Below are 27,928 nucleotides of genomic sequence, written 5' to 3'. Positions count from 1 at the left end.
GTAGGGGTTGGTTACAACTAAGCCAATGCCAGGAGAGAAGACCAGAAATGTAAAGACAACCTGGCGGCATTGGCAAAAAAAAAATAATCAGGTATAAATCCGACACACAGATGTTCCACTGAATTATTCACAATTTTTCTGAAATAAACAACAAATGAGTGTATTGTGGCTTGCCTTGTACTCCAGTGGTATCCTTGAATCGCATTCTGTTATTACGAAACTGTAATTCTCAGAATAATCGCCAATAACAACAGATTCTCCATGTTGGATTATATTCTTGAGAGTCCACACCTGTGGAGTAACGGTCAGCGCGTCTGGCTGTGAAACCAGGTGGCCCAGGTTCGAATCCTGGTCTGGGCAAATTACCTGGTTGAGATTTTTTCCGGGGTTTTCCCTCAACCCAATACGAGTAAATGCTAGGTAACTTTCGGTGCTGGACCCCGGACTCACTTCACCGGCATTATCACCTTCATTTCATTCAGATGCTAGATAACCAGAGATGTTGATACAGCGTCGTAAAATAACCCAATAAATAAAATTATTCTTGAGATTTTTTAGATATGAGGATTGAGCTTTTGCAATGAAATTGTGGGCTTTGAATTTTTAGACAAATTTTGAAATTGTATATCATCGTTGTTCCTGCAATAACTCCTATGTGACATATTTATCGATTTTCAGATTTTTGTTCTATTAAATAACTTAAATCGTGATACAGCAAATAATAAACTCTTCTATATGTAATTATATTTCTTTATTTCGAAAAGGTAAGAATTCACAATCTCCTATGTACCACTGCCATAGAATAAATATGTTTTTCCTTCCTACTGAAAAATTTTATATTTTGCACATAGTTATTCCAGGAACAACGACTATATGAAGTTTTCTGCAGTTCTTTGTTTTTATGTCAGCTCTGTCAGTTGTCCATTTTGTGTATATCATTTCTTCTTTTAGATTTTCCTTCATGAAATCATTTGTTAATTGGGAAATATTTTGAGTTCCAAGACATATTTCACATTTATTAAGGAAGCAGTTTTCAGAAAATTTTTCACAAATCTCTCTCTCTCTCTCTCTCTCATTTTGTGTGTAAAAAAATCAATTTTATTCATTACGGGATTTACACCTTAATGGCTTGCTCCCATTTGCTTTGTTCATTTTTGTGTCGGATTTCTTCAGTCTTCCTCATCTCCACTATGATCTCCTTCAATGCTACTTAATCTTGTTGACTCATCATTAATGGCACTACATAAAAGTAACACAGATGGAATTACTACTGGGTGTTCATTTCAAAGTGTGTCATGACATCACTGTTGTGAGTCAGTGATTTGAAGCGAGTTTCAGTTTTTATGTCAGAGAAGTTGCCTATTAATCAAGGCGTTCAATCTGAACTTGAGCACATGTATGGTATAATTGAACATCGTAGCAACAGATGGCAGTCTGTACGCTACCATAACCTCTTTTGAACTGTGTTTTGCGCAGGCAAGTCGCACACAGGGTATTTGTTATCATCGGTTGTGTACAGCAACATTCCACAACACAAATCAAATGCTCCATGTCCATGTTGACCATCGAAGTTAATGTCAATAAATACAAAAGTAATCGTCTTAACCCTCTCCCCATACCCCGACAGTAACAAAAAAACTCACTCATTACGTGTTTCCAAACAGTTCACATTCCTGCCACTACTGACATTACCATACGTATCGGTAAGTACTTTTCAGAATGAACGCCGTACTTGCCAGGCAATTTCTCTGGCACATAGGTAATACACCTTTGCGGAAGTGTAGAAAGATTGAATTCTCTATGCTCATCGGCTAGCCACATGACGGCATACAGCGAGCCATGGCACACTTTGAATTGAACACGCAGTAGTTCACAGATTTTACTTTCACTTAAAGCCAATTGAGAATTTTCTCTATTAAATGTAGCGGATGTACTTTCCATTGGTTTCTCAATACGTCTTTCCTTTTTTTTAAGTAAAGTAAACAATGTCTAATGTTTTGCCATCGTATACTGAAATATTTATGTTTACTTTATATGCTGTAACTATTTTAGTACAAAATGAAAACTATGCCAATAAAAACACAGCATACCTGACTTCTTAACTATAATGATCAAGACTGAAAATTCAGATGGTTATTTATTTATATTTTTTAGTTAAAGAAATCTGAAATCTTTGGTGGGGGGGGGGGGATCCCTCCCTCCCCTGGGCCCACTGAATTCACCACTGTTTACAATAGTTTTCTAAGTGCAAGTGACTTGCTACTGGTGGATATTGAAACTATCATGTTTAAGAAATTTTCGAATTTTTACATATATACTGCCTGTGTGTCAAGTTTGCATGAATTTTGTGATTTTGCAGTTTGTTGTTCAATACAAACAAAACCTTGGACATACAAAATCCAGATAGTTATCATTGGCATTGGCAGTTGATAGGATCATTTGTATATTTCTGGGTTTGAAATCGTTTTTCTGTTCGCAAGAATCATGCCTTGTATTGTTGGAAAACTTATTTGATAACACTTTGCTTCTGTGGCTTCAGTTTCTGGAGTTGGTTAAAAATGTACAATACTTGCATTAAGAAAATTGAAAGTGAACAGATGGCAGCTGTTGTCTCTCTGTAATTGATAAACTTATTGATAGAATTTTGTACAGGAAAATATAATTTAATTTTAGGACTTATATTTATTAGACTTTTTTCTTGTTTTTATGAATAGTACCATGTCTCAAAATATCACTGCCAATGAAATGAAGTTTTTAAGACGAATTGCTGGCTATACTAGATTAGACAAGAAGGAAAATTTGGATATTTTGAAAGAATTAAATATCGACCCAAGAGAAAATTCAAAATTATAGACAGAAATGGAAATCTCATATATTTGGGATGCCTAGAACAAGGATACCATGCCAAGCACTACATTACCACTCTTTGAGCCATCTGCTGAAATGGAGTGAGACTATAACAGGCCACCAGGCTTAATACATGATAGGAAGGAGAAGACAATCATGTCTCAAAATATTAAGACACTTTTTTTCTTAACACCTCGTATACACGTTACACTTCACAACTGAAATTATTTTCATTTTTGTGATTATAAATGAAAGTAGTATTTAAAATAAATGATTTCCAATTCTATTGTGATGGCATTTTATTAATTTACTTCCAAGAAAATAATTTATTATGCCACGTATAAAAGACAAAAATTATTTCAACAAATCCATGATTCATGGAAGTACTCCCATGCACGGACCCAGGGTGATGAAAACGAAGTAGATAATCTCAATAATATGAGTTGTTTATATATGTCTGCATAGCATATATCAAGATTTTTTGGTTAAGAAATCGATTATTGTAAAGTTCTAAGTTATAAAATATTTACTACACCATCTAATTAAAGAAAATTACCAGTAATTAATATATTTTTCCTGTTTTTCATTGTACACATTTTAAAGATGAAAGTAAAGTGTCTTAGGTTCTCACTTTTTATGGTAACCCTATGTTAGAGTCATATGTTTATCATGCCACGTGGACTTCAAAACTGCTTCTAAAGTTGTATCTTATGAAGGGATTAAATGGGCTATTTAGTTTTTCACCCTTCAAAACACCACGTGAGGATGGTTTATATACCTGCCCCTTCTACAGCAAGGACTAAATATTATCATCAAACTGATTGTAAGAATATTACGATCCTGCATTATGGCTGGATATATTCCTAAATTCTGGAGGAATGTGAGGTCGTATTCATACCAAAGGTAGGGAAAAGTGACTTTACCCATGCTAAAACTTATCGACCAATTAGGTTATCATCTTTTATGTTAAAGACATTGGAAAAATTGGTCGATATATCAGAAGTGCCTTGGAAGCACATCAACTTCGTCATAAACAATATGCCTTCCAACCTGGAAAATCCACTGATACTCCCCTTCATTACCTGATTTCAAGGATTGAAGGAGCATTTAACCAGTGTCATGCTATGGGTATTTTCGTAGATATTGAAGGAGCTTTTGAAAACACATCTTTGATTTCATTTGTTAAACTATAGAGAGAAGAGGTATTGAAAACACTTTAAACAGGTGGATAAGAATCTTACTCTTTCAGTGAACTATTGAAGCATGTCTTAATGATAGCATAATAACTATGTCAGTCACAAGAGGGTGCCCTCAAGGGGGCATTTTATCACCCTTATTGTGGTGTCTAGTGCTAGACGAACTTACAGATAATCCTAATAGACCAGAGTTCTATTCTCAGGCCTATGCTGATGACTTAGGCTATATTAACTCTTGGTTGTTATGTCAGCTTAGTTATATTAACTCTTGGTCGTCATGTCAGCATGCTGTTTGAGCTTCAAAAGGAGACTTTGAGCAGTGTGTAGGCATGGTACATGAAAGAGGAATTAAGCATAAATCCTAACAAAGCTGAAGTGGTCCTGTTCACGAAGAAAGGAGAACTGGGGAATATACCAAGAGTTTCTTTATTTGTTAAGGACCTAGTCTTAAACAAATCAGTTAAATATCTAGGAGTAATTCTTGATGCCCAACTAATTTGGAAAATTCATGTAGAATATCATACAAAAAAGGCTACTGCCTTCTGGGCCTGCAGAGAACATTTGATTGTACTTGGGGGCTACAGCCAAAAATCCTTTATTGGATATATTGTCTTGTTCTATGCCCCATGATAATGTATGCAGCAATAGTATGTCCCAGACCTTGATATCCCAAGCAAGGAGCGTGCATGCTTAGGTATCACAGGAGCCATGAAGACTACACGACAAGGGCTCTTGAGGCCCTGCTGTGTTTACCTCCTCTGGATCTCGCAATTCGAAATACAGCCATGTCAGTTGCATCTCGACTCCATAGTCTTGGACAATGGATAGGTAGAGTTGGAGCACTTGGCAGCACACGTATTTGGAAGATGGCAATGGATATCAATCCTGTTGTTGGTATGAGACAGAATAAATCCTCCTATTTGTATTATTCCTGATAGGGAAAAATGGTAAAGAGATTATCTTAACCAATTTCTACTTGGAAGTTTGGTGTGGTTTACAGAATTGCTCCAGAACTGATAATGGTACTGGAACAGGGATCTGTGGTGTAAGACCTAGGGCTAGAATAACTATCCCCCTTCCTTAGTCAATATACTATGGTTTTTCAAGCTGAAGTATTTGCTATATTAGTGTGCGTTCAGGAAAACCTAAAAAGATCTTGCCAAGGCATGAATATTTACATTTGCTCTGACAGCCAAACTGCACTGGGTGCACTAAATGCTCACAGAGTCAATTCCAGGCTGGTTGAAGAATGCAGAACTACCCTGGAAAAACTATCCAGAAGAAATAAGGTATAACTCATCCGGGTCCCTGGTCACAGTGGGGTGTACGGTAATGAACAAGCCGACTTATTAGCCAAGCATGAAGCTTCAATCCATTGCTATCCCAGAACCTTGTGTTGGCATCTCTAAGTGTATAATGAAACAGGCTCTAAAGAAGAACCTTATGAAAGGAATACTAGGAGCCTAGAGATTTGCAGCAGCTATGAGACAAGCTAAACTTCTTATTGGAGAACCAAAACCTGACTCAATTAGACAATTCCTGGCCTTACAAAGGAGAATTCTGATGTGAGTTACCAGGCTTTTGACTTGACATTGTCATCTAAATAAGCGCCTTCACATTTTAGGTCTTAGTGATGACTAGAGCCCGAATTTACATGCACTATTAAATCTTAACCCTTAACTACTATCGTCTTTTTTTGGAACACAAGTACTATCATCGGGTCAAATCTGACCCGAATACATTTTTCTATATATTTCGAGACTGAAGAACGTTGTGAACTTTCTATTAATGCACACAGTATTTTGAAGGTTTTTAAAGACCATATTCATAACATTTATTGAAATTATCCAATTTACCTTCTCTAAAATATCATGTTTAAATGTTAGTCAAATTTTCATCATACATTTTCAATGATTTGGAAATACATAGAAAACATGTATTATTAATAATTTAATCACTATACATATGCATTATTACTGTTATTGAAGCATTAAACAATAAAGTTGTCAAGGAAATTGGTGAAAATTTGATTTCTTTAAACAAAATTGCAAGCAACTAATATACTCGTATAACGAAAACTGTGAATGGAAAAGAAAGAAAATCAAAATTATCATCTTCATTATTTGGCCATTAAACATTAATTAAAAATGTTCCTACGATAAAAAATCACTGAATACAAGAAATAATAGCTAAAATATATATGAATAATCCATGACCAGTGCCACCAGGTACAACAATATTCATCTTCATTGACACTTTTACTCATCACTGTCAGTGCTATGTATCTCTTCACTGCAAGGATTACAGATGATCTTAACAGTGCGATACTTCTTGCAAACAGTTCTATTGCATTCACTGTAGACTGTGGAATGCTTGTTGTCAACAGAAGATGGGCAAACATATGTGTTCTTTTCGTACGTAGTTCCTCTCTTCTCTCCAACAATTTTCTTCATGGTTGCTCGTAATGTTCTAGGAAGTCTAGATTCAAGCATCCTTCGTTGAATATGTGGGCTAACTAAAGCTTTCCCTGAATTTACACCGAAATCCCTACGACTTATGTTTGCATGTAGGTCTTTTGATGTGAAAAGCGTATGAGCATTGAAAGAAGCAATATCCAGTAATGCCATGAAAATTGCAAGTGGTCATCTTCTCTTTCTTCTCTGAACAGAGTAGTTTGCACACTTTTGGTTCAATGAATCTACCCCTCTTTTAGTTCTGTTGTAATCTTCAATAATTTCTGGCTTTCCATTTTGGGCAATGCTGCTGTCGTGATGCATTGAAGAAATAAGACAAACAAATTTTCCTTTCTTTGGTACATAGCTTACTAAGGTTTTATCCCTGGTAAAAAAAAAACTTCTTAGTTCCTTCTGCATCCTTTTTCGTTGGGATAATGTTCTCGGGTATCTCCTGTTTGTTCTTCCTTACGGTTCCTATGTACATCAGTCCAACTTTCAATAGTTCATCGACTAGCTCAACAGAACTAAACCAGTTGTCACCAGTTATGTTTCTGTTTGAGTCTGCATATGGCATGACTAATGAGAATACATTTTGTGTTGGAATACTCAACTTTCTTGGATTTGGAAAATTTCATTTGCCACTGTATATGAAAGCATTTACCAGATAGTGCCTTTTAAAATGACACAAACACATGATCTTCAAACCATATTTCTGTGGCTTGCTCTTTATGTACATACAAAACAGACACCATCCACGAAATCCTACCAACATTTTATCAACAGTTAAAAATTCAGATGGTGTATAGTAGGCTTTGCAGTTGGCAATAAATCATTAAAATATTTCTGAAATAGCGGCTGTTCTATCTCCATTTTCTTTCCTTAGTTCTCTCTCTGCAGGATCATCAAACCATATTGCAATCAATAGAAACCGAAACCGATCTAAACCCATTGTGGCTCTGAAAATATCTCTGCCGGTACCATCAGCATTCCACAAACCCTTTGGGTCCTCATTGCCAGACTTGAAAACTCCATTCAAGTACAGTAGCCCCAGAAAAGCATTCAGTTCCACAGTATCGATGTGATTAGTGAATAAAACTGTTTTACCATAGTTTGCAGAAAGTTGTGTTATTTTTTGCATTTGTATTAGTAACAATCAAATTCAGAATTTTATCATCAAAAAGTAACTTCCGAAAATCAAATTGGTTTATTAGAATGAATTGTTCTTGCTGTACCTCTGAGTTGAGGCAATTTTACCCTAACTATATTAGGTTGTCTGGTCCTCAAACTGTGGAAAGGTGCAGTAAACTATTTGTATCTATTTTTTCCATAAAAACTTTCTCCATATGTTTGAAATATCTCTGGTTCATGACCTCCCACTGCACATACCTCTAGTTCACGTTCTGCCAATATAGATGCCTCTGGTTCTTTAGCTGGTCCTGTAGTTATAGCTGGTTCCTGTTGTAGAAATGCAGATGTACTCTCTTCACGAGCCGCCACTAATCCTGCTTCACGAGACGCCATTGTTAATGTGTATGATTTACCATTTGGCACAGCAAATATCTCTGGTTGATGATCTAATTCGCTTGAATTATCTGTTGATTGTAATATTTCCCTGAGATCTTCATCTGGAATTTCTTCCTCACTCTGTGTATCATGATCACATACTATAGTTTCTGGATCACTTAAATCATTGTCAGAGACTTAGTCTAACAAGTAGTAATTTTCTTCTCATTCGTGGTGCAATTATTCAGAAAATAAAATACAATATAAAAACACTTATCGCAAAGAAAGTTGCACTAACTACTATTGTCGAGTCACTGCTGACCCGACTTCCTCCTTGTGAGAAAGGTATAATGTTTTCTGACGACAATCAAGCTTTAACTGATGCAGAACACTGCAGTGGAAGAATACATAAAGCCACAACAAAGAATTATTAAAACTCGCACAGTTATCTAAGAAATTAAAGTAACTAACTGGGTCATTATTGACCCGACGATAGTAGTTAAGGGTTAAACATGCATAATCAAATAAAAAAAAATTAAAAATATGCATTATCACAGCCCCGGGCATAAAGGAAGGAAAAAGGAAAGGAGATATTCCCTCCAGATATGGGTGGGAATATCTCCTTTCCTTTTCCCTTCCTACTGCTGTAGAAACTAACACATAATAAAGCACTGTGTATCAGTGGTGGATTTTAGGCGACCAGAGAGAGCTGAAAGCTATGATGCATGCCTTGTACTGTCACACAGCAATGCTTGCCTTCAGGTCTATTAATATCGGTCCTGTACATAACTGTCTCTGCCGAGGAGTGTGGAGTGGTGAGTTAAGGATGTACCTCAATTGAGGTATTAACTCCCAGGCCTGCACTATCAAAATTGAAATTTGTTATATTACATTTTTATTGTATTTTGAAGCAATGTATTACAAATAATTTCTCAGATTTTCTTCACTTAAGCTCATGTGTTTGTCTGAAGAATGTTTTTGAACACAGAAAATTATCTTTTTATGTCACAGGAAGTGACAGTAAATACTTAAGTGAAGAAATTTTGGGAAAAAGTAAGGTCGAATTTTAAATATTTTGCATTTCCACACGACCATGACCTCATCGGAAATTAAACTGGCAACCTTCTGACTTTGCAGTGTTACGCCTTAACAGTGATGCTATTGCACACCCTGAATACAAAAGTACTTAAGTCTTTATTACAATAAACTACCTCACTGTCTGCCTTCAGAAATTACTTTCCCTTAATCCATTTTGGCAAAAGATCTCTTTTTGCAGTTCTAAAAGAAACTATAGCAACACTTCATAATTTGACACAAAAGTATACTAAAGTGCAGTTTGCAAGCGTACTTCTTCTGCATTCCTTTCTTTCAGTATTTTGACCTCTGGTTTGTAACGAGCAAGAGTTGGGGTTGGAAATTCCAGTATAACAGAGGGGAGATTTAGTGGAAAGCCCAAAGATTGTCAGGTACAATGCCACGAAATCATATTACCGGTAGCTTTCTTTTATTATTTTCTTCTCAATAGACAGATAACATGGGAATACCAGATTGAACAAAGCAACATTTAAAAAAGGCACTATAATGCAAGTTGACACAATACATGCACTAAAGCCCAAAAAAGGACGTAATATGCAATATAAAAGTCTAAATATGTGCTATTAAATCTAAAATCTTCAAAATATGCATTATGCATAAATTTAGTCCCAGAAAAGAGAAAAACATGCACTGAAAAAGAATACGGTTATTTGGAATCAGTAAGTCATAACATGAATATTCACAAAGTTTGGGAAGTGTAAAAAGCTTGTATAGAAACCTGCATTTGCATGGAAATCCGGTCTCTAGTGATAACCCAATTTGTAGGAAATGTGGGATGGAGGTTGAGTCATCACCTCACATTTTGCCGGACTGCACAGGTTTAAGCCAAATCAAACATCTCGGAAAACATATAGCCTCCTGAGGAATTTTAGGAAATTAAACCCAGTAGTATTGCAAGGCTTGTGCCATATTGCGGTCTTCTGGGTTGATTTTCAAATGGGCCTTTTGTGCCTAAGTACTATAGCTTAATACCCTTAATCCAGACGAAGAGTTGTATGTTTTATTAATTCCAATGTAAGCTTATCACGCTCAGGACTTTTTTTAGGTGTATTTTTTTTTATTTATGTTTATGTAGTGCCATAGTTCAATATCTTAAGGTGAAATATTGTTTTGAATCAGATATTCAAAATAAATAATACACAAATCTTGAAATAGTAGATTTTAATTCAATACTACTGGGTGTCTCAGTGAAACTAATTCTTTTCATTTCTTTAGAAAAGTTGGGTGGGAAATGGTAGCATCACTGAATCAGTCAACTGTTTACCAATTTCATGCTAATGTTGTAAATATGGAGATGATGTCTGTATCTCAACGTGACATAGCTGTACAATTTTTTTTATAAGAACAATGGAACAGTGACAGTCCAGCTGCTGCAAGAAGAGAATTTCAAAATCACTACTATCTTGGATGACGTGATGCAGTGCCATTAGAATATGTGATCAACAAATGAATGAGGAATTCTGAAGAAAATTAATGTGCTCAAAACATTGAGTAAGGAGTTGCACTTTCTCCATATAGGCTCCAGATTGTCCATGAATTAAAACCTAGGCAAAATTAATCGACTTGAATACTGTGATCAGTTTTCAGCCAAAATTGATGAAAATAACCAATTCCTAAGTAAAGTATGGATGTCTTAACAAAACACATTTTCATCTGAGCAGTTTTGTTAATAAACGAAATTTTCTCTACTGGTCACCAGAAAACTCTCAACTACATGATCAACTTTTATGCAGTCAAAAGGTGCCAGTGTAGTGTGTAGCCTCTTCACAAAGGATTATTGACCTCTAGCTTTGTCAAGATTAAGGGCGAACCAAAACAGTGACTGCTACTTCATATGTCCATACAGTAGAGACTTTTCTCACCTTGGAACTTGCAGGATTTCCCTCGGAGGAACCAACAGCTCCATGTCACACACCTGTAGAATTTCCATGGCAGCTGTGCACCAACTCTTCGGAAATCACACCATCTCTAAGTACTGGGATATTGCTTGGCCTCCTAGATCCCCAGATTTATCTGTGTGCGACTACTTTCTCAGATATCTGAAGAGCGGGTTTATTCAAGTCATCCACAAAACCTTAAAGAACTGAAAGAGAAATCAATAATATTCCAGCTGGAGTGTTATTTATAACATTCATTTGATGATCCGCATAGCAGGCTAGTGGGCACTGTAGAAATGGAGACCAAATGTGAAACAGTTTTCAAAAACTAAGTAATATTCTTTATAACATAAAGTGGTATGTTATTGACATATATTTCCTATATTTAATATATATTAAGTATCATTTACTGTTGAAATAATTTTGTTTCTTTGAGACACCCAGAATACAGTATATTATATAGAGAGTTTCTTTACTATCTGCGGGAATTCACCCTCTTTGTCAGCCGAGAGGAATATTGTGATTTCTGCTATATGGAACCAGTAATAAGCGGGCAGGAGAACAGCTGTTTTGCACGTGTTATTCATAGACTAATTTTCACCACATAGAAGCAATATAAGGCAGTGTGGGAGACAAGTGTTTTGAAGATGTCATTCATATCAATAAGAATACTTTTTAACATCCACTTACAAAAGTTCACTCTGCTGTTGCAATTCATGTACTTGATTCAATTTTAACAGTTGCATACCAATGCCCATTATTACACCAACTAATACCAATGGTGGGGTCAGTAACTGACCCCACGTATTTTATATTGTTTCTGCAATTAAACTATATAAACTATATATTTTTGTAATCTTTATGGCTTAAGGAACTTTATATCAACTTTATTGAATATATTTTCCTTTACGAAAAAATTTTTTTGAACAAGTACAAAAAAAAAACTTTCTGAGAGGAACAGGTATTCGGATACAATATTACTTGCTGTATTAAAGATTTATGCAAACAAAAACAATCACTCAGAATGACATTGCGAACAGATTCTAATATTTTTTATTTTATATTAGTAGGTTATTTTACGATGCTTTATCAGCATGTTAGATTATTTAGCCTCTGGTTGAGATGAAGGTGATAATACCGGTGAAATTTGTCCGGGCCCATCACCGAAAGATATCCAGCATTGACTCATTTTGGGTTGAGGGAAACCCCCCGAACAAACCTCAACCCGGTAACTTGCCCTGACCGGGAATCGAACCCGGGTCACCTGGTTTCGCGGCCAGACGTGCTAACCGTTACTCCACTTGTGTGGACAGGTTCTAATAGGAATGGACTCTTCTTTCGTCATATGAGCAGAACAAATGTACTTATTACATGAAGTACAAGTCTTCATGTATTTGCGGTCCTTACTTCTTGGGCATAAATAACAACCGCCTTTGTTTGGAATATTTGTCACTGCATTACGAGTTACTTTTCTTTGTGGTTCTGAACGTACAGTTCCTCTGCTCACTGCACCTTGGTCTTGATTGAAATTATAACCAAATGTACATAAAGCATCTATATACTTGTGTATAGGCCAACCGAATTTTCATCACGCTTCTTTATATTTATGAAGCAAAGTTGTCGACTCAGTTCTTTAAAAAAAATTTTCCTTCCGGAATCCTTTATTTTGGTATTGTTTAGCTCATTCATCATTAGTTTCACGAAACAATATGTATGCATTATATGCTGCAATGTCAATGAGGTTGAATAGAACCACCATTGGCCGTCGCCGCGTTCCTCTACAACAAGAGTATGTTCTTATGCACTTGTCAAGAACATCCACTCCTGCTTTAGTAGAATTGTAGAATAGGATTATATCTGGCTTATCGTCAGTCACCTTCATGTCACAATGTTGCGTGCAAAGGACTGTCACAACTTTTCCTTTCTTTGGGACATTGCTGATCAAGATGGTATCTTCAGTGAAGGCGAATCTAACTGTTCCAGGTTGGGCATTTTTCAAAGAAACGGGGTGAAGCTCTGTCGGTAAATCTCTTCTGTCACTTAGCATGGTGCCAACTGTAGTTACTTTCTTCTTCAACAATTCCACTGCAAGGAATATGGTTATGAATTTCCTGTCCATTGTGATGTTTCGTCCTGATTGTTCCAAGTTAGACATATGAACCACCCTTTTCACTACTTCAGGACCACTCTTATGATTTCTTTGCTGTGATTCAAACTATCCTGCATAAGGGTATGCTGCAAGGCAGTAGTTTGTGTTGGAATAACACAACAGGTTTACTTCTATCCCATATTTACCTGGTTTGGTTGGGATATATAACCTAAATGGACAGCGCCCATGAAATGTTATTAGTTCTTCTCAACAGTGACAGACTCGTTAGGGTTGTAAAAAATAGGAAACTTTCTCACCACCATATTCCAAATACCTCTGATAGGAGCAAATTTATCTCTCTCCTTCCAATCTTCATGCGTAACTGAATTATCAAAACGCAGACATTTCAGTAACAATCTAAATCTATATTCCGAAAGTGTAGCTCTATACAGTGGAAAATTTTCTTCACTATATAGCTCACGAACTCTGTCTTTATTTTGTTGATTCACCCCAGTCCAATAACACCTAAAATTTCCTCTTGGATAAAATCTTTCGAATTTCGAATAAATGCATCAGCACATGATTGTCTGAATATTTCCAATCTCCGATTCGTGTGGGTCAAAATAATATTTAGAACATCATGATCGAAATACATACAGAATGCTTCCCTTGGAGTGTCAGGCTTCACTTCCGGCTTAGGTTCTCCCTGAGTTCTCATGATGTTACCGGAGTGATGTATTCTCTGATTTGTACTGGTTCATTTTTCCACATCATACCAGATGGCGATGTCATATTTCCAGGGGGTTGGTCAATTTTTGTTTCCAGACGTGGAGACATTCGTACGGGCTGAACTTCTAAAACAATAAGTATTTACATGCATCACGTACCTAACCAGAAACCTATTACTTTCTGACCAGTAGTTTATTTACAAAAAGAAAAATAGTGTTATTATACAAAGGAGTGAAGCAAACATTAGGCCTACCTTCTTGTTCCTCCAACATACTACTTTCTCTTGATATATCTTGACCTACAGGCCGCTGAATAACATTTTCAGTTTCACTAAAAGAACTGCCAAATATCGCCTCTTCAAATTCTGCCTCTGTCATACACTTCCTCATAGCCATATTTACCGTCAAAGAAATAAATACAACCTCCTAGTGGCAATTATTACTGAATCATAAATGGTAATAAGAAATCCAATGCTCATGTACCAACAACAATCGCTATAACTCAACAATGTACTGCCGCCAAAAGTTAATTTTCTGCTACAATACGTATAAAATAACAACAAAAAATGTCATAAAAGCATAGCATAAATTTTCCAGTAATAAAGAGAAATCATTAAAGATATTCTCCGGGATCAGTAGCTGACCCCCCCCCCCCATTGGTATGTGACTGTTAAGTGACTTCGTTGCAACTGTTGCTGATTTAGATATACCAACCTTGAGCTAACAAGTTAGTCTCTCTTAATTTCGTGACTATATCTGCACACTTGATGGATTTGAAACTGGAGAATCTGAGAATTCTTTCTGGAATCTTCTCACTGTTCGTACAAACTCTGTTTTCACAAAATTATCATATATGTATAAAAACTTGCTTTTCTAACATCTATAATCCAGGTCTTCTTACATTATACCCTGAAGGTGAAACCTAATCATTTTTCCCCTAATGCTGTATATGATAGTGGATTATAATGATTTTTCAATCGCCAGGTTGAATTTTCTTTTTCCAACTTTCGGTGCTGACAAATGCAACTGACAGTTACAAACAGCATCATTTGGCTTTGAAGAAGCTGCCAACATTCATGAAGTGGTAGTTATTAACAAGTCTTGTTTGAAATTTGAATATAATTAATAATGATGATAATGTTCATAAATAATAAAATGAATGCTTTACATTTTAAACTGTTATTCAGTTTTCATACTAATTATTTCACGTGATCAAACAAAATAAATTTTTAGATTAGGTCTGTAAGCTGTTTAGTCGAACCAATGAATTTCATGTTGTCAAAGTACATTTTAATATTACATTAATCAATCATAAATAAGTAATCATTAGTATTATTGTTTCAATACATAGCATTGTGATTTTACCTGCTTTGGTGATATCTGCTAACAGTTGGCAACACTGAAAAACTGCCATACAAGCTTCTTAGAAAATTATCTTATGTGAACCCCACTTTATTATTTTTTTTAAGTAATCTGAACTCAACTGACTGTACTGTACCTAGCCATGATGTCCCATGTTTAGCACAGACCTCCTATGATGGGGTTAGAACCCCCTCGACAGGGAATGAACATACAGTATACAAGTAAACCGTGCAAAACAGGTGTTTGCCTGCCAGATTGCCTCATATTGCTTTCATGTGGTGAGAATTAGTCTATGAAAAACACGTGCTGTCTCTTGCTCATTTATTAGCTCTTCTGTGTGACAGGAATCACAGCATTCTCTTTTGCTAGAGGGAGAATTCCCTGCAGATAGGGGGAAAATACCTGTCTGTATATACGAGAAAATCTTGTTAACTGTGCTAAAAATTATATAAGGAGGGGAGCCCTAGGGAACTTATGGTCTGTGATGCCAGCTTAAGGAGATATGAGCTTAAATGTGTGCTAGGGGAGCCTGGAGGGTAGGTAGCTGGTGAACATTTCACTGCCAATATTTGGGTTGGAATTGTTCAAGATCACGTAATTGGGCCATGGCTTCTACCATACTTATTTGAAATTAATGCAGAGAGTCTTGCTTGAGATACTAATGGAAGTACCCTTAATTTTCCAAGAGAGAATACGATCATAACATGACGGGATGTCATCTCACTTCACTGTGGCTATCCATGATCACCTGGATGCTACTTTTCTTATTTGCTTGATTGAAAGAGGAGTGCTACCCCATGGCCTGTGAGGTCATTTGACTTGAATTTTTTCGACTATTTCCTGTGGAAATACTTCAAATTAAATTGTGTATGAAACTCCAATTGGTACAGCAGAGTTATTGGTTGCTAGGTTCATAGCTGCCTGTCATGTGATCCAAAACACACAGGTATGTCATACTCCGTTGTAATGTTTGCATTGAGGTTAATGGGAGGCATTTTGATCACCTATTGCAGTAGCAACTCATGACTTTTCACCTTGGTGTGCAGTTTTCATTTTTATACAGTATTACTACACATTTAAACAAGCATACATGAACTTTACTACAATATTGTCTATTAAATATTTCTCAAAGCAAACTATAGAACAGGCCTGTATCAAAAGTTCATTCTTCACTCTTTTTGGCGAACTTGTTCATTATCTTTTCATTATAATTCAGGATGTCCCTCAGGAGCTTCTTTTCAACGGACAGCACAGCCCGGGCACTAAATCTATCTTCAGACATCGTACTAAACAAAAATGTTTTTACATGTTTCATTGTAGAGAAACATCTTTCTGCTTCACTTATCATCAGAATTGATGTGAACACTTTCAAAAGTTTTGACGTTTTGGTAAAATATGTATTTTGTACATTGTTCTCTATTATAAAGCCAAGAAGATCAGTGACACTTGACACACTATTAAAGTCACTCCTTGAGTACATCACTTCTAATTCAGTTCGTGATCTTGTTTCATCAATTAAAAGATATACTTCACATGATTTATGTAGACACTTTTCTGGAAACTCTTTACTGCATTTTGAGAAAAGTTCTGATCTGAAGAGATTTGATGTTTCCAGGTGATTGATAAATGAGAAGCGTTCTTTGGCCTGCATAATAATGATATCATACATCTCTTTAGTTGCAATATTCTTGGAAGTAGAGATGTCCTGTTAAGTCTAAGATGCCTGTGCTATAGTGCTATTTTGTTTGCTTGTAACCTCGATTGTTTCAAGACATTCTAATAACACCTGCTTATTCTCATACAGTTCCAACAGTTCGTTACTTGAAATTCCACCTTACATGAGAAACGCCTGGAATTTTTTGCCCACAATTCCATCGAAAGCTTGAACTCGTTGAGTGTTAAAATGCAGGAATTCCACTAAGAGCCGCGAAAAATATCCGCACTTCTGTGTTATAGTTAGCAGCTGTGGCTTAACTAAACTGAATTTGTGCGCTAACATTTCACAGATTGTGCAAAGAAATATTCCATTTTCAATATACTTTGGATGCCAGAATGGGATCCACTCATAACATTTGCACCATCGTAACTTTGAGGCCCTAGTTTGTCTTTCTCTATATCTTTCGAACCCAGAACCTGTTTGACACGATCACTTAACTGCACTTGTTTCTTGTCCTGCAGGATTTATGAAAGTCAGAACCTCTCTCTATAGACTACCATTTTCCGGTGTAGCAAAAACTTGAAAAATAAAAGTGAAAAGAGTAGTAATACAGTGAGTCCACAAAATCAACATTCAGTAAATACATTCCCTCCTAAAACCCTCAAAATACCCCATCCCTGGTTGGGAACCACTGGTTTAGATTATATGAGTGTGCCGTGGGACTTTAAATTACACTTGTAGTGTGCCACATGTTGGAAAAGGTTGAAAAATGCTGCTAAAGCCTTACTGCTTTGCAACACATTTCGGAAAACTATAATCATCTGGTAAATTGAAGAAATGTCTGTTTTGTTGTCTACAATTGATACATAGTCAGCTCTTCCTATTTCGGTCTTTGTTTGTTCTTGGCAGACATAAGCATACGTTGTAACAAATCACAATGAATTTCCTTTGAAGTTCCTTGAAACTCTAGCTTTCTGCAGGTGATGTTTCATTGCTTAATCTAATTCCGATTCAAAATTTATAGGACTTCTAAAAAATTCCTGGATTCAAAGAATCTAGTCTCCTCATGTTTGTGGAGTGCCAATTCAAAACTCTACAAAAGTCTGCCAAGAACAATTAGTAAAAACTGAAATAGGAAGAGCCGAGTATGATTTGAGACAACACATACCTATTTCTTGCTAATTTATTATTTTGTCTCTCAACATTACACCTGAAAGTGCTGCTAAGCTAATATTGTATCACCCAAGTTCAAGCTCCACGTTCAGTGCAGTTTGAATTCTCATGTTTCGTCATTTTTTGTTTTAAATGTGCAAGATCATCGCAACCATTCTTTGTCCATGTCTTGTCTCTTTGGTTTGCAAGAATTAAACAGGGAAAACAAAATAACCTATTTGTAATTTCACATCCTCAAATCCAAGAATTTTTTCATACACAATCCATATTAAATTTTCTATATACCTCTTTCCCTTTGCACTTACTACTCTGTGCTGGGTCTTCCATTATTTTTAATAACCAAATTTCCTTCTATGGTTAACCTAGAGAAGTTTATATTTTTCGGTTTCACAGCAATATTCATTTTAGAAACTTAAACACTTTACCACTACTGCACAATATTATTCACAGACTTCTGGCTCTTTCACAGACAACAAACAACTAGTTCGTGCTAAATCTGCACATTTCAGTGTGGTGCTAAGGTAATAAAATTCGCTCCCCTCCTCTTAAGACAGCCAACAGGGTTAGAATTTTACATTTTATTTTGAATATAACATGCAAAGATTTCATGAAATACGTACATAAAATATCAAATTTAAAATACATAAGTGTTCTGCCCATGGACAGGTCTTTCCCTGCAAACCCAGCATTTTGTGTGTATTTACGTGATTCGAGTTCTGCATGTTGCGGATAGATGGCAGGACTGTGATCCATTTTCAAATTGCACACCACTTTGGCAGCCCACGCTGTGCATTATGTATATCTGTGGAGAGTTATGTCGTGTACTAGACTGAGTGTATGTGTAAATGTAGTGTAGCGAATGGCTGGTGATGATGAAGATGAGAAAGGGAGAAGGGGAAACCCAGTGCCAGCACATAGCCTACTCCTGTCGAATAGCACCAAGAGGACTGCCAGCTTAACGTCCCCATCTGATGGATGAATCACTATCAACTGTGACATATTGCCTTCTCTTCATATGCACTGCAGAGAGATTTGAGATTTAACCCAGGCACATAACCTACTCCTGTCGAATAGCATCAAGAGGGCCGCCAGCTTAATGTCTGCATCTGATGGATGAATCACTATCAACTGTGCACAGTTTAGTGGTTAGAAGTTGTACACCATTATCAGTCAGCTTCTCTGTTGTCTGCTCTTTTAAGCTGCAATGTCTAATGTAATGGAAATCCAATGTATTAATAAATTAATTTGAAAAAAAAAATGTATTTGGATGATGACAAAAACAGTCTGTTGTAATTTAGTTTTCAGTGGAATATCTGGAATAGAAAAGTTATGTTGAGGCTTTTATTGTAGTCACTGAGTTAAGAGTATATATGTTATGTTTATTTCAGAAGCCATGTTATCCGGTGTATTAATTTACTCATGATTTACATAGGGGTTGGACAACACTACACTTGTATCTCTCTCTTCCCCCCCCTCCTCTCTCTCTCTCTTGCTTTACTAACTAGCGCTCAAGACGATCAGTCCAGCATTTTACTTCGATTTATCAGACCTTAGCGTTACTAGTTACTTGACTTCACTGTAAAAATTACAGGCATACTTTATTACAATTCAGTGTCACTTGACAGCTCCGCAGCTACAAGGTTAACAGTATCAGCAAGAAGAGTCCACCTCTGAGGAATAATGGTTAGCATATCTGTGAAACGAGTGGGCTTGAATTCAAATCCTGGTTGAGACAGGTTAAATGGCGGGGTTTTTCTCCCCTCAATCGATTGCAGAATTTTTCATTAACTTTTGGCATTGGATCTCGGACTCATTTCGTCTTCATTAATTTCAACGTCGTCTCTCATCTTTCAATACTTTCAGGTCGACAGAGGATGCAGTAGGATATAGTACCATGTCTTGCATACAGGTGACATCGATCTGAGGAAGCTGCAGAAGTCCTGGGTGATGGGTTTTTGTAGTGGACTCCCGTTAGAACTGGGTGATGTGTAGCTGAATCGATGGCACCAAATAGTGAATCACAATAACTACAGGAACATGTTCTTCAGGTCAGTATAGGATGCAGCAGAATGTAGTCTCGTGACTTGCATAGAGATAGCATCAGTCTGAGGAGGTTGCAGAACTCTCAGGGTGATGGAGGTGCATTCAAAGGCTTTATTGCGGACTCTGTCAAAACTGAATGTTGTGTAGCTGAATCGATAGATGATACCTAACAGTGAATCACGATACCTAAATGCGGTCCTACAGACTTAAAACAGTCGTGCGTATAAAAAAAAGTCAAAGTTGGCTTTGTCAGTGACACGCCCATGGAGCTTTATTTATGCGGATATGTGTTGAACAATAAGGGATTTGGGTAGATGTTGGTTGGGAAATAAAAGAAAAGTTAACCCGACATAGCAGTTCATTTCCCATGCAGTTGGTCATAGCAATTAGTATGTAATAAATAATTATTACCCTGTAATTTCACTTAATTCATGTTATATTTTGTCACATTTTCCTTGAGATCTAACTATGTTTACTGGCTTAGTATGTGTGTTTACTTCTATTGAATCAAATTCAGTGTTCACATCCATTGGTTCACACTTACTTGTGGTAGATGTGCTCGATTAGAGTTCTCCTCACACTGATTCGACTTTCTTCCTCTCTATTAGTCCTGCATCATTGAGCTTGAGTTATTTTGGACTTCATCAGTTCCTTTTGAGCTCTTCCTTCATCTGATATGCGTTTCTTGTGTTTTGACTTCGATTTCTGTTGCAAATATTTCGACATTTCAATATTAGTTATTTTTTCGCAGTTCTCACATAACTATTCATTATCCATTCTATGATTAGCATTTTTTGGTTATATCTTGTCTTTGTGTGTTGTACGTAGAAAAATTACACTCTTGTTCTTCTTAGGAACATAACGCACAAGAGTTAGTTCACCGTGAAAACAGAATTCTGATGAACAAATTGGTCTGGATTTATGAGCTTGCATAACTGGTGGTATGGCCCTCTTGTCTTCATGGTGCCGACTAAAGTAAGTCTTTTTGTGAGGAGTTCTTATGCCAGAGGAACTGATGTAAAGTAATTGTCACATGTAATGTTCCTTCCAGATTGTTCAATTTGTACAATCAATTGATGTACCACATTTTAAGCTAAGCCTTTTTCTACTGGTATGCCTATCTTGCTCCCAATATATATTGCATCGAAAGCTTAGTCATTTTTCACATCAGATCCAGAAAATTTTTATTCCATATTTACCAGGCTTCTTTGGCATGTACTGTAAAAATAGGCAGTGCCATCTGAAAGGAACGAGCTGTTCATCTACAGTCATGCACTCACTGGGCACTTGCTGCTTCTTGCAATTCTCGATGAAAATGCTCCCTACATAACAAAAGGCTGCCAAACAATCTGTTTGAAGTCTTGCATCCCTCGTCCTCTTGTCATCAAAACACAATGCCTTTCGAATTGTCTCAGAATGGTTTACTGACATCAGAAGAACAAAACAATTTCCATATAATATCAAGCCTAGGGACATAAGGAGAAGGATCTCTAAATTGAAAACTCATAAATCAGTAGGACCTGATGGTATCGCCGGAGACGTACTGAAATTGGGAGGAGAAGCCATGATTCCCTATCTAGTGCGTACATTTGAAATATCAATTAACAATGGTACTGTCCCGCGAGATTGGAAAGATGCAATAGTGGTTCCAATTTATAAGTCGGGTCTCGCTCAGATACAAAAAATTACAGGCTGGTCAGCCTCACCTCTGTGGTTTGCAAACAGATGGAACACTTGATTTCAGCTTATCTAAGGCAGCATTGGGATAACTCAAATTGGTTACATAACTGTCAGCATGGATTTCGGGGGGGCTATTCATGTGAGAGTCATTTAGTAACTGTATGTCAGGATTTAGAAGACGGAATAGATTCCAGTAGCCAAGTAGATGCAGTGATTATTGACTTTTCACGCGTATTCGATGTAGTCCCACACGATATATTGTTGGTTAAACTACAATCAACGGGGATTGACTTCAGAGTACTCCAGTGGATCAAGGAGTTTTTAACTTGTCGCACTCAGAGAGTATGGGTAGGGGAGGAATTATCGAACCCAATTGAAATTACTTCCGGAGTCCCACAGGGGAGTGTCTTGGGGGCCTCTTCTATTCCTGGCTTTTGTAAATGATCTGCCAGTTAATATCTTGTCTAGGGTTCGCTTATTCGCGGATGATTGTATGATATACAGGGAAATAAAAAGTTATGAAGATACTACTCTTCTTCAGACTGACCTAAATAGAATAAACGATTGGGCAATAGCCAACAAAGTGAAAATAAATTCTCTAAAGAGCAAAGCCATAAGCTTTACAAGGAAAAGAAATAAAATAGTCGCATAATATACATTAGGGGGTGAAACCATTCCGGAAGTTAACAAATGTAAATATCTCGGAATAACATTTAGCAGCGATCTCGGCTGGGGGAAACACGTTACGGACACAGCGGGAAAAGCATGGAGAGCGTTACACTTTGTGATGAGGGTACTAAGAAAAAGCTCTGATAAATCCAAAGAGATTGCATATAAATCACTAGTACGTCCAGTAATGGAATATGGTGCTGCATGTGGGGATCCTTACAGATTAGAACATATTAAGGCACTGGAAAAGATTAAAAAACGGGCTCTCAAGTGTTGTCGGAAAAATTCACCATTAAAATGGGACACACTGAAGGACAGGAGAACGCGAATTCGATTATGTGCACTGTTCAAAACATACAGAGGTGAGCCTGCCTGGAGAGAAATAAAAAATAGGTTGCAACCGCCAAATTACTCTTCAAGGAACGACCACTCATATAAATTGAGGGAAAGAAGACAGAGGACGGACACTGGAAAGTTTTCTTTTCTCAATCGTACTATCAGGGACTGGAATGCTTTACCTGCAGACTTACTAAAGGCTTTACCAACAACCAAAAACGTATTTAAAAATAGGCTTAAGGACTTTACAAATAGACGATAATTATACACAGTATGTAAAGGATGTAAATGATATTTTGTTATTGAAGTGTTGTATCAGTGAAGAATTATATTGTGTCAATGAAGTGTGTTGTGTCAGTGAAGTGTGTTGTCAGTGAAACATGTTCCTGTCAGGGAAGCTTTATAGTTTATAGTGGCAGTGCAAAGTATTTGAACAGTGAAATGTTTTGAAGTGTTAGTGAAATCAGGATAGAATCAGTGAAATGTGTCGTAGTTCCAGTGCAGGGAGTGAGTTGACAGCGAAATGAGTGTAATGTGGAAAGGTACTTGTGCAGATATGAACATATCATACTCGTGGGTTTTAGTTCGAACTTGGATTTAAGATACAAATTAGATTTATTTTAAATGTTATTTTAAGTGATCGTGCTTCATTTAATTTAGGATATTCCCTATTATTATTATTAATTATTGTTAGTATTAATTATTTGTATTAATTATTGGTATTATTATTAAGTGCATTTTTAATTAACAAGTTTATTATTGTCATTATTGAGTGTAATTAGTTACCACTGCCACCGGGTATATACCCATTGCAGTGTGAATAAATGCATATTGCTACATCAGAATTCTTCTCTACACCAGCTAACACAAGTATTCCAAAAAATGCCTCCAACTCTTGTTGAGATACATCCTTCCACTCCTTATGTTTTGCAGCAGCTATTCTCCTTCCTACTCTATTTGTACAAATCAGAGTTTCTGAAATAATCTCTGGAGACATGAAGAGTAATAAGGAACTTTTCTTATTAGTAGTATTTACACCTCTGGCAGGGCCATCGGTAAATCTTATTACGTTTCTGCTGGGTGTTTGTGATACAGGAGGTGGATCCAGTTTTGGAAATATAACTATTTCTAAGATTGGCTTGCATATGTCTCTGTTCATTGTGTATCTACAGACACATTTATAGCATTAGCTGAGGGTATTTCTTCAGATGGCTCATTGCAGGACTCATCAGATGATACTGAAGAATTAGGTTCGTAATCAGGATCACTCAGTGTAGGAGGTGATGCCAGAAATTCTGAAGATTCCAGTTCACTTTCTTCCTCTTCACTTGTCCAGTCTTCTTTGTCAAGCATATCAGGAATTTCCTGATCATGTACCAATAATGGACATGGTTTCTCTGCGACAGCAAAGACAAAAGCTACTCAACATTTGTCCTGGCTGTGCTAAGTTATTTTCTTTTAAAAATAAGCTAATTTACTAATCAATTCTGTGTGATACTAATACTAATAATACAGTAAAACCTCGATAAGACCCGCCCATTTATTACGCTATCCCATGTAATATGCGTTTTTTGTCCGGTCCCTGCACATTTCATATATAAAATACCCCGTTTGTTGCGCTCTAGTCCCGCATAATATGCTGTTTTTGTGGAATATTTCCGATGTAATTTTCAGCAATGTATTGTAACAGCAATGAAGCATCTTGGTCATTGAACTCACTGGTGCCATTAACCTGAAAAGTATTGGTATTTGACCCTTTACCTGCGCATTTAAACCTTCATACTTCTTACCTTAGTATACCCCACCCTCTTGTTACCGCTCTTATCAGACTCCTTACCTGCGTGGCTAAAGCCTACATACAGTTACAATACCTCACCCTCTTGCTAACCCTCTCTCTCAAACAGCATTCCTAACTCGGCCGTAATAAAATTCTGGAAATTTTTGCTGGGCAGGTTGTTGTCCTTTAGTGTAATGAAGTGTTTGTGAATGTCATTACAATGAGTGTTACACACACTGCACATTTCATATATAACGTCTTTATAAAATAGATTTAAAATTTAGATAGATTGAGTCGATTTTAGAACGTATTTGAAAGCGAAACCAAGCATGTTTTAAAAGCGTTGTAGTAAAGCACTTTCGCTTTGCCAATTGACGAGAAATAAGTGCTTCTCTTCATTGCAGAATGACGGTTGCAAGTTTCATTTGCGTGATTACAACTATTTGCGGAGTTATTTTGTATGAAAGGCCTATTTAACTTTAATTGTTGTTATATATGACAGACGAAATAAAATTGATAAAATAATTTATAATACTAACAGCTAATAAATTCTCATGTGAGGTAAATGCTAAATGCTGCAGCTTAGTAAAAAAGAAGATAGAAAGAAAGGGGTTCCATGAAGCGCTGCCTAAAACACTTAAAAATAACACACAGAATTATTTACTATTACGGAAAGTGGATAAAATAATCAATAAAACGTGGAATCGTAAACTGAAGAACATAATGTTTATTTATTTTATAACATTACTAGCCTTCAATACAACCATGTTCTCTTTGGTGAAGAGTAATATTATTGATAAATTAAAATAATTAGCTAACATAATTCGTAGAAATAAATACAAATAAAATGATGACTGATGAGGTAACACAAATCCAATAAATAAAAACAAATAGAAGAAAAATATAATGCACTTCCTTTTTTAACATATTGTAATATTAATCAAACACTCTAATATGATGATAATAATGATAATAATAATAGTAATAGTAATAATAATAATAATAACAACAACAATACTTAAGGCTTTTAAGGAACTCGGAGGTTCATTGCTGCCCTCACATAAACCCACCATCGGTCCCTATCCTGAGCAAGGTTAATCCAGTCTCTATTATCATATCCCATCTCCCTCAAATACATTTCAATATTGTTCTCCTATTTACATCTCGGCAACCCCTCCGGTCTCTCAGCTAACACTCTATATGCATTTCTGGATTTGCCCTTACGTGCTACACATGCCCTGCCTATCTCAAATGTCTGGATTCAAAGTTCCTAATTATGTCAGGTGAAGAATAAAATGCATGCAGTTCTGCGTTATGTAACTTACTCCATTCTCCTGTAACTTCATCCCTCTTGGTCCCAAATATTTTCCTAAGCATCTTATTCTCAAATATCCTTAACCTCTGTTCCTCTCTCAAAGTGAAAGTCCAAGTTTCACAAGAACTGGTAATATAATATTGCTTTTATAAATTCTAACTTTCAGCTTTTCTGAGAGTAGACTGGATGATAAAAGCTTCTCAACCTAATAATAAAACGCATTTCCCATATTTATTTTGCGTTTAATTTCCTCCTGAGTGTCATTTAGATTTGTTACTGATGCTCCAAGATATTTGAATTTTTCCAGCTCTCAAAGGATAAATTTCCAACTTTTATATTTCCATTTCGTACAATATTCTGGTCACGAGACATAATCATATACTTTGTCTTTTCGGGATTTACTTTCATACCTATATATTTACTTGCTTCAAGTTCCGGTGTTTTCCCTAATTTCTTGTGGATTTTCTCCTAATATAGTCACGTCATCCACATAAACAAGGAGCTGATGTAAACTGTTCAATTCCATACTTTCTCTGTTATCCTGGACTTTAATATTAGTAATAATAATAGTAATATTATTATTATTATTATTATTATTATTATTATTATTATTATTTACAGTAATATGTTCAGACTGTCAATGTTCATTAGGCTCACTTGATAGGTCATATAATAGGATGAACTCCTCTTCAATACTAGAGGCCTTTCAGCCCACCTTGGGGATAAGGAAATAATTTGTCCTGCAGCAGAAAATATTTAAATACAACAGTACCTACGTTGTCGTCTGCTAGAATTAACTAAAACACGTGAACTCTGTTTGAACGTTTGAACTGACCGGTAACGGCCACGGTTAACCGAGTAACTTCGGTGCTCTGGTGCCAAGCACATAAACCGATAGAATCGAGTAACTCAACAGTTCTACTTGCTCTGTCCCCAGCTCTACACCGCATGCTGACAATTGCACTGGGCAAAATAAAAACAACATATTAATGAGATATCTTATGTGGCAAGTAATGTGTGATAAGTATCTGTGCTGTTAAATTAGCTTTCTTGCCAACTGGACACACAAAGTTTCAACTGGATCTGTATTTTGGATGTTTCAAAAAGGCATTCCGAAAGAACTTTTGTGCTACCATAAATGATGTTCTAAAAGTAGCACAAAGGAATTGCCCATCTGTTGAATCTATAATTCCAATCACCATGGGAACAGAGTCAAGAAAGGTATCCATTCCGACCTTTGACTGGCAATTAAAATTTGAGACAATAAAAATTAAGAACATTCCAAATATAACCCAATTCACCATTTTGCAATAAGGAAAAAAGCTCATGAACAAATGCTTACTAGAAGTTCTCTGCATTCAGAAATTGTGCAGTTCAATATTCTTCATAGTGATGTGCCTGTAAGTTTTTAAGGACATGCCGGAAATCGTAAGACCAAGCGTTCTTACTCGTGAGAGAGACATATTTGTATACAAGATATGTTGCTTGGTGCCTGGAGATAAGAAGGATATACTATGACCAAGACCTCCATTTCTACATTCAGAAGGAGGTGACAGATCAGCAACTCCACTGCCTTCTATGTACGTCTGCTGAATGTTCAACTTCTACTAATAAAAAACAGAAGGCTCCTACGCCTAGAAAAAGAAATCGTCGTACATGTGGTTATTGAAGAAGATTGGCCACAGTGATCAGCCAGTGAAGGGTGTGCATATTTGTCCAAAACGCAGAGATGAACAGCAGTAGTCAAATTCATGTGTGAGTCGAACAAATCAGTGTAAATATGTTGTTAAATGTATGAATGTATATAAAATAAACAGACAAATTGAGACTAAAAATCTGGACAGATGCCAGAAAAAACACTACACTGCATTTTCACTTATTTTTAAATAAAGGTCTAAATAAAACATGTCAATGGAACAGAAAATAGCATAATCAGCGTAAATTATGTACGTAACCAGAGTTGTGAATAATATCAATGAATGTTTTTGGTTTCAGTCAGTGACTTATCATACAATATTCAGGAAATAAATCCTTTACATTACATATTTTATGATTTCTGTAAACGTTTTCGTCGCACTTGCAACATCATCAGATACATACAATTTCTAATATATTAACCTCAGTT

General features: G+C 36.3%; 1 protein-coding gene across 4 annotated transcripts in view; it reads left to right on the top strand.

Annotated features, from left to right (window-relative positions):
• Positions 1-27,928, top strand: part of Pcl (polycomb protein Pcl) — a 183,753-nt gene that overhangs the window by 71,088 nt on the left and 84,737 nt on the right. The window contains exon 2 of one of the 4 annotated variants that reach the window (XM_069820759.1): positions 19,847-20,031. The exons of the other annotated variants lie outside the window; for them this stretch is intronic. The gene's annotated coding sequence lies outside the window, so the exon portion shown is untranslated. The remainder of the gene's footprint in view (positions 1-19,846; positions 20,032-27,928) is intronic. 4 annotated transcript variants of the gene reach the window in all.

The sequence above is a fragment of the Periplaneta americana genome, chromosome 3, assembly GCF_040183065.1.
Source record: "Periplaneta americana isolate PAMFEO1 chromosome 3, P.americana_PAMFEO1_priV1, whole genome shotgun sequence".
Lineage (NCBI taxonomy): Eukaryota > Metazoa > Arthropoda > Insecta > Blattodea > Blattidae > Periplaneta > Periplaneta americana.
The sequence above is the reverse complement of the archived record's forward strand: the minus strand, read 5'-3'. Positions and strand labels throughout refer to the sequence as shown.